Here is an 8,628-nt window from a genome sequence, read left to right as displayed (position 1 = left end):
AATTACTTTAATAATAGATGATGATGTAATGATTTTGAGAGTTTGGGAGCAACTTTTACTGACTATTCATAAGTTGTGACTTTAAGAAAAATAAGTATTTTTTAAAGCTCTTGTGTAGATCTAGTTTGGGTTGCAATCCCTTATCCATAGCTGTAGACCAAGTTATCATCACTTAACGGGATTCGAACTTGGGCATTGAAATTTCCATGCTAACCCCTTTCGCAGTGGGCTAATGCTACTGGACCAAGGGCCAATTAGCGATATGCCATACTTTTAAAGAATAGAGCTTTTTACATTTTTTATTTTATGTTTAATACTTCTAAATTTAAAAAACATAGCTTTTTGGAGAATGAAGCTCATATTACAAAACAAAAAGTACCACAAGGTGTTCAAGTTTAGTTGTATATCATTTCAAACTTGTAGATGCTCACTAGCAGCTTTTAATTATTTATAGTTTTGTTTAAATTAACTATTTCCCTAGTTAATATTTAAACAAAAGGAAAATTAATAAGTGGTCAATGCTTTTGTACATGTGGTCATATTCAAAGTGTATTATATCAGATGAATGTACGTGGATCGCCTTAGGCATCAATATCGGAGAAAGTATATTTGACAAATGTGTATATTTCATTAAATTTATAATTATTATTTTTTGCTTTATGAAAATATTTGAAGTAATGAGCAAGTTATAGTTTGCATATATTGTATTTTAATTATTAATTTATATGACAAATAACTATAATTCTCATTACATTTTTGACTTCCACAAAAAATTCTTGTTATATGACAAATAAGTATTATTGATTTATATGACAAATAACTATTTCTTATGACCCGTGCACTTGCGGAGTATACACAAGATGTGTACCAATTTTTTGGCACCGTTGCGGGGACTAGCATTCTAGGAACCTTAGGATTTTGTTAGTCTGACCATTTTATTTTCTTTTTATCCTTTTTATCTTCTACAATTATTTTTCTATTTTTGGTTATAATTTTTGTTAATTGATAGCACTGATTCTGTTTGTCTTTTGTGAAGGTGAACTTGCATGATCAAAGGGCATGCTTCTTGCTTGGTTGAAGTCGATTCTGATATTAAGCACACTACCAACGATTAAGAACTACAGTGTTAAGGGAAACAATCTCAGTAGAAATCAATGTTGAAGTTGAGAAAACTGAACAAATGACACCACCTCAACAAAGTATTTTAGCATATGCAAGACCCCACATGGAGAGTGCCACTTCTAGCATTATTGGACCTCCGATTATGATGAACAACTTTGAGTTGAAGTCGAAGTCAGACGGTTCAACAAATGTCCTAGTTTGATGGATTTCAGGATAAGGAAATATCTTAACATTTCTTCTATCTTAACTTTTCAGAATAATATCTAATCTTCTTTACAAATGATTTCTTCTATCTTAACAATTTTATTATAGGCTTATGTTTTAAAGTTAACTGAACCATCTTCACATTCATAATACTCTATGGGTCCGTTTGATACGTAGCCAAGTATAGCACAAGCAGTACAGAACAGAACAAGTAGTTATGGTACAGGACAACTGCTTGTACTGTACCTTGTTTGATATCTTGTGGACAGCACAAATTTTTTTGTGCGGTTCTTCGTTTGATTTCAATAAGTACTGGACAAAATATTGTAAAATTACTTCTGATACCCTTTGTACTGTCATATGTTTGTTTTACAATAAACAAATTCATTAGTAAATTTCAAGGTTTTTCTCAATTTCAATATTAACCTAATTAATTTTTTTTATAATTAATTAACTTATTAAATTATAATTATATTTTTAAAAATTTTAAAATATATGCAAAAATATTTTATTGCTAAAATACATGATAAATTTGGTTAATATGTCAATCGACTAAATAATAAAATTTGTTACTCTATAATCTTATTAAATATACTATAATCTATAATCCATATAATCTTATTAAATATACTATAATCCATATAATCTTATTAAATATACTATATATTATATACACTAATTTAAAAAAAATCAGTTTTCAAACAATTAATTTTCACATTGTTATTACTATATAAACAAATTTACAAAATGTCAAGAGGCTAAATAATAAAATTTGTAAATATAATCTTCTAAAATTATAAATTTTTAAAATTATATGTACTAATTTGTAAAAAAATTCAATTTGCAAACAATAGACTTTATATATAAAAATTTATTTGTAAGATATCAAGGAACCACACAAGAAATTTTCATAAATATTTTTTACTAAAAATATAATTGTTATATATTATGTGCATCAACATGAAAAAAATATATATAATATTTTTTATTTAAGAAAAGTGGGAGCAATGTGCATATATTTTTATCAACGTGTACCTAATATATATATTAATTTTTTTTGTTTAAAAAAGTAGGGGTATTGTTTTTTTTTAAATAAAAGGAGCAGCAATGTGTGCTAACTTGCAAATATATATATATATATATATATATATATATAACAGGACTAATGTGCATTAACCTGTAAAATATGTTCTTATTGGGGGAAATACACGTCCAAAGCCCCAACTTGGGCCTACCCTAGCTTTGTCCTGATCTCATAAACCAAGTTCCATGTATATATATATATATATATATCAACTCTATTACATGAAATTTTGAAGCTTTTCACAAACAGTGGTTAAATCAAGAATGAACCAAATTCAACAAATAGAATATGCAACAAACTAACATTAATAAAATATAATTACAACATATATAGTTGTCAACAACTACAACAAAATACGATGTAATGAAACCTATAAAGTTTGTCAACTACTATACAAAAAACCATAAATAGTCATCATGAAATGAAAGATTTGAGTAGCTACATCAACTTAAAGACATACATCCATAGATATAAAAACTTGTTAGCAACATCCAACATTTTTTGACGTTTTAGTGGAGGTCTAGAGATATTAGGTCCATTAGACATATGATTCTCTGTAAGTACCGCCGAAGTATGCTCCTCATCAAGCTCTAAATCAGTCTCAATGACATTATTTGTGTCATCATTCAACCCTTCAACAACATCTGCAGGTGTCTCAGCTCCTCGCCCATTAGCACGATCTTTACCAAAAATACCTTGCAATCTTTCGAATTCTTTAAACTCCTTATTTGCATGATTTCCCACCTTTGGATGTTTCTACAAGTTTAAAAAAATTGTGAAATAGATTATTTGTTGAAAACACACACACATATTAGCTATCACAAAATAAATGCACAATAAATTTAAGAATAATATCAACAACAACATATGTACCTGTAGATATTCAGTCAAAACTTGCTCACTGTCAACTATGACACACTTTCTTGCATCATCCCAACGAAACCCGCTTGTGTTCATCATGTCCACTACTTCATTCAGTTTTATAGACCATATTTTCATTTTGTTAACTACTTGCTTGACAGTAATAATAATACCAGGAATGCTAGTTGTCATTCTTTTTGTAGCCTCCTCATGTGTGCCAGTCTTAAATGTCCCATTATCTCCCTTGTAGCCAGCCAATACTAATTCTTCCAAAATTGATAGTAAGGTATTCTCCTCATTCTCTGTCCAATTTCGTCTGCATTTTTTTGACGCGCTATTCATCTCAATGTTTCCAGTTCCTTCATTTTCCATTTTGAACTATCTTGAAAAATTGATTAACTTTTTAATGGTTTTAAAGTGATACCATAATATATATATATATATATATATATATATATATTAAAACAAACTTATTATTAAGAAGTATGAGAGGAAATGGATGAATGGTTTCAAAAAATAACAAAAAAATGCAAAGCCATTGGAATAACCCAAAAAAAGCCTTTTCTTGTAATTTATGCATTAAAAATTTTTAGAGTAAACAATAATCCCTAGGTGAAAACATGGCTTTCAAATTTAAAAGTAAATATGGCTTCCAACAAAAGTGTAGCTCAAACACATAAAATAGAGACTACAATAATTAAGCAACATTCATTAGAAGGTTAGCACACAACAAAAGTTACAATTATTAACTGACTCATTCAAATACTAGTGTTCACGCCTACGCCTTAAATCATGCCACATTTCTTGTGCAAGGTTATCTCTCTTTTCAGTCCACTCATTACTTGGCTCAACAGTTCCGACTAATGGTTCTTCGCCCATTGGCATCTCATTATCTGCAAGTGGAGCGAATTCCTCAGGATCTACTGCCATGTTGATACGAATAAAATTGTGTAGTAAACAACATGCTAAAATCATTCGACTTTACGTTCTTATGGGGTAAAATGAAGGACTCCTAAGTATACCCCATCGTTTCTTCAAAAGCCCAAAACATCTCTCTATGACATTTCTTGCTTGAGCATGCTTATAATTAAATAACTCTTCACGATTTTGAGGCGGGCGTCTGCAAGTAGCCTAATCTTGAATATGGTACCGCCTACCTTTATACGGGGCAAGAAAACCTTCCCCATTTGTGTAACCACCATCAACAAGATAATATAAACCTAAAAAGGTTAAAATTGATTTAGTATTAGGATTTTCAAAATGTTTAATAACAAACTATACATAATATCAATTATTTACATACCAACAGGGACTTTCAAACCATTTTGCCTAATTATTGCATCATGTAGTACCCTAGAATCTGAAGCCGATCCTTCTCATCCAGCTAGTACGTAGATAAAAAGTTTGTACAAACTCCTAAGACATTTGTTGCAAGTCCACATTTCCTTGTTCGATACCTAGGTCTATCGGCTGCATTTGGTGTTGTTGCTATATAAGTACCATCTAAGGCACCTAAACATCCCTACATGTTCATTAGAAAAGTATAATTTTATTAATTTACATCTAATGGAAAAACAAGTAATTTATATTTTACATTGCTTAAATAAAGTATACCTTGAACCATTTCCATTTGCTTTCACCGCTATTTTCTGGAATTGGTTGTGGCTTGACAAATAATTCATCTTGTAACCTTAAAATAGCAGCTAAGACCCTATAACAATATCTACTAATAGTTTGACCTGATCTAGAGAACCTTACTTGAATACTCCTGTTCTTTGTGTAGTGAGCTAGTATATTTACAAAAACAATAACTTGCTCCTCAATTGTAACTCTACCAAGTTGCACCAAGCCTCCTCGTACCCTTAGGACCTCACAAAGATGTGCAAATGTGTTTGTGCACATTCTTAATTCCCATATACAATTATTATCACCTGACTTAATAAGGGAATCTATTATATCTCTTCGTGACTCATATTTCGCAAAAGTTCGTTCACTTATAGCCCTTCTCTCACTATTCCTTCTCAAAATAAAAGTAAAATAAAAGAAGCCAACCCCATATATAGTCATCATATTCACATAAATTCTCCAGGCAAGAAGAAAATACAAAATGTGTTGATGGTCCATAACCAACTACCCACTAAAAAGAAAAGAAAAATTACATAACTAAGAGGTCAAAATGAAAATAAAATAAATACACAATGTGATAAATAACTAAATTGGCTACCTTTAGGTAATCTGAATTGAGTTGTGTTAAGATTGGTTAAACCTGGGAAAACATAAAAACATATCATGATTCATGAATAATTGCATATCTTCATGGGCATAATAGGGCATATACACACACACACACACACACACACTATACAAACTATTAACAAATATTGCATAATCATATCGACCTTGTACTGCAAGAGTTTGATAAGTTAATATGAGAATAATTAGTATTACTAGCAAGACAACTTTTTTATACATTTTATTCTCTAACTTTTTATTTATATATTTATTTATTGGTCTAAAAGCATTCCTACATTTTTTCTAGAAGAGTTAAATAATAAAACAACCTGCAGGTATATAATTTAAATTAAATTATTAACTCTAAACATATATAAATGATGAACGGTGCATGATGTATGTGCATGATGTATGGTATTCTTTTTAAAATTTTTATATGAGTACACTAATATGTGAGATATCTATGAAAATAATATCCATGATTCATACATAGATATAAAGAGATATATATTTATCTTTTATACAATTTAAAATTTCAATTTTTAGATAGAAATATTAAAAAAATTATGCTAATTTTTATGATTTAAAATTTTAATTTTAAGATATTGATCAAGATAATTTTCAATTTCATTTATCCAATATTCATGTTTATGAATCAAACATTCATTTAAAAGGCAGACACAAAACCTAATTTTTTTTAAAAAAAAAAACCTCATCCTATCATTTATTAACTAAGTAATCGGATGAAATAGATTAAAAAAACCTATTAATTTCAACACCGCGTACCTTTTTCAGCGTGAATCCTTAACCAATCTTTCTCTGTGGAAGAAACCCTGGAAACCCTAAAATTTCAATGAGATCCTAAAATTTTATAAAAACGAGGAAGCAAAAAAAAACAAGAAGAGAGGAAAATAAGAAGAAAAGAGGAGGGAAAAGGAGAGGAAATGGAAGAAGTAGACTATGAAGATGAGAAAGGTGACGGCGGAGGAAGAGAAGGAGGTGCAAGGTCGAGGTCGGGGACTTAAGCGTCATGGGATGTGGAATACGTGATTGTAATTATTAATCTGTATTAAGGGTAATTTAGTCTTTTAGTTGTGCTGTACCACGATAAATTTTTTGTACCGAGGTTTTGGTGGTACAAAAAATTTAACTACTTGTGTTGTACCCAGACTTTGTCTTGTGCTGTATTCTCAATCTTTTTATAAATCAAACGAGGAACAAATGAAGTTGTGTTGTCCTGTATCTCAATATTTTACGTATCAAACGGACCCTATGCCTTCAAGGGTTGCAATTACAGGTGTTGAGATATTATTTATTTTCTATTCTATTTCTGCTAAGCTTTCTAAACTGTACATTTTAGTTGGATATGCTTGGATTCCTTGAGATCCTAAAACTTTCATTACTTTTTCATCACTAATAGGGTATCTTATTTCACTATTATTTTATATATGCGCAATAAAAATTTTCATGAGTAGTGTATTAGGTTTTGTATTTATCATGTTATATCCTTTTGATTTTATTATTAATTTAATATTCTCATATAATGTATTAATTGTTACTAGAAATCCTGGGATTTATATATTATTTCAAAATTATTTGTTATATCTATTTTAGTTGTTGCTATTCTGGTTTTAGCCATGTTATTTATATGTCTTGTATCTACTAAGGATAATGATAATCTAGGTCCTAATCCCATCCTATGTAATCCAGTTATACTGAATACCATTAATACTAGATGTATCTAGGAATATTTGGTTTTTAGTAATTTTTTATAAGATTCAGATATTAAAAGTCTATAATTGTTTCTAAATTATCGTTATTATAGCATATTTGCATCTCATGATATCCTTCAAATATTTTTGCAAATAAAAAATGCTATGTTTATATAATTGTTCTCCTTGTACTCATTTAAGATTTTTATCTTTGATTCTCTTAACCAATTCATCAAGTATACTAATTGTTTCTAATGTTCTTATATGTCTAACTCTTTTAATTGAGTTAAACCTCCTAATATTATCTACCGATTTAACACCTTTTAATATCATTTTCTAATTGTAAAACGTTCTTATGTTTTTTAATTCTTCCAAATATTTTTCTCTAGTTTCATTTATTATCTTAATTAATAGGCTAATATGATAACATTTTATTTGTTGTTTTACACTTAAATCATTAAAATCTATTCTTATTAATTTATTGTTTATAACCAATTTGGAAGCGTCTTCTATAGTCTAGGAATAAATCACTCTTTCTACTAAATCCACCTTTTTAGGTTTTATATCTGGTTATATCTAGAAATCCTACTTTCCTTTATGGTTTTTTTTTTAATTCTTCTTCAGACCATGTTATAAAAAGAGATCTAGATTTTTTTAGTTACTTTTAAATTAGTTGTTTTTTTAGTAAGTTCTTCAATATCATTATCACTTCTAACTAATCTTTATGATAATTTTCTTACTAATCTAATTACTTCTGCTAACATCATTATGATGACATTATTTTGTCTAATAATTATTTTTTTCTCCCATTACTTGTGGTTCATTATACATATTATTTCTTTTTTCCATTATTGCTATAGGTTTTTCTAAAGATCGTTCTGTATTTTTAAGAAATTCTTCTATAATATCCATGTGAATTATCCATAAAAATTAATAATTGTGAAGTAATATGTATCATCATTATTATCTCTCAGTCTTTTATTGCTTTTAAATACACTAATTTGTAATTTAGCATGTTGATTAATTTTATTGATTCTTTCAACATTTTTTTCATCTCTATCCATCCCTCGAAGGTGTAACTTTTCAAAGTGGTCATTCATTGCTATATTCAATTTATTTTCTCCTTGTTCAATTTCCAACTCTAAAGTATATCCTGGCATATTAGAATCATAATGGTTCATTTGGCATTATTTCATATGATTCTATAGTCTTTATATAAGTAATTTCTTCATTTTGTCCTTTTTATTTCTTGTAATTTATCCATTTGATGTCTAAGTTTATAGAATAAGCCTCTTAACTTTTTTTAATTCTTTTAAATTTCTAGCCACTTTGGTTATATTGTTTTTCAAAGTGTTCACTTACAATTTTAATAAGGTTTTCTTTTATTATTTTTTATTTTTTTTATCTAAGGTC

The 8,628-nt window shown here is 28.5% G+C and overlaps 1 pseudogene; it reads right to left on the bottom strand.

The window, feature by feature from the left end:
- Window positions 1-4,036: 4,036 nt before the first annotated feature.
- LOC120268504 lies at window positions 4,037-5,338 on the bottom strand (annotated as a pseudogene).
- Window positions 5,339-8,628: the final 3,290 nt, after the last annotated feature.

The sequence above is a fragment of the Dioscorea cayenensis genome, chromosome 9 (genome assembly GCF_009730915.1).
Source record: "Dioscorea cayenensis subsp. rotundata cultivar TDr96_F1 chromosome 9, TDr96_F1_v2_PseudoChromosome.rev07_lg8_w22 25.fasta, whole genome shotgun sequence".
NCBI classification, from domain to species: Eukaryota; Viridiplantae; Streptophyta; class Magnoliopsida; order Dioscoreales; family Dioscoreaceae; genus Dioscorea; species Dioscorea cayenensis.
This window is presented reverse-complemented; position numbering and strand designations above follow the sequence as displayed.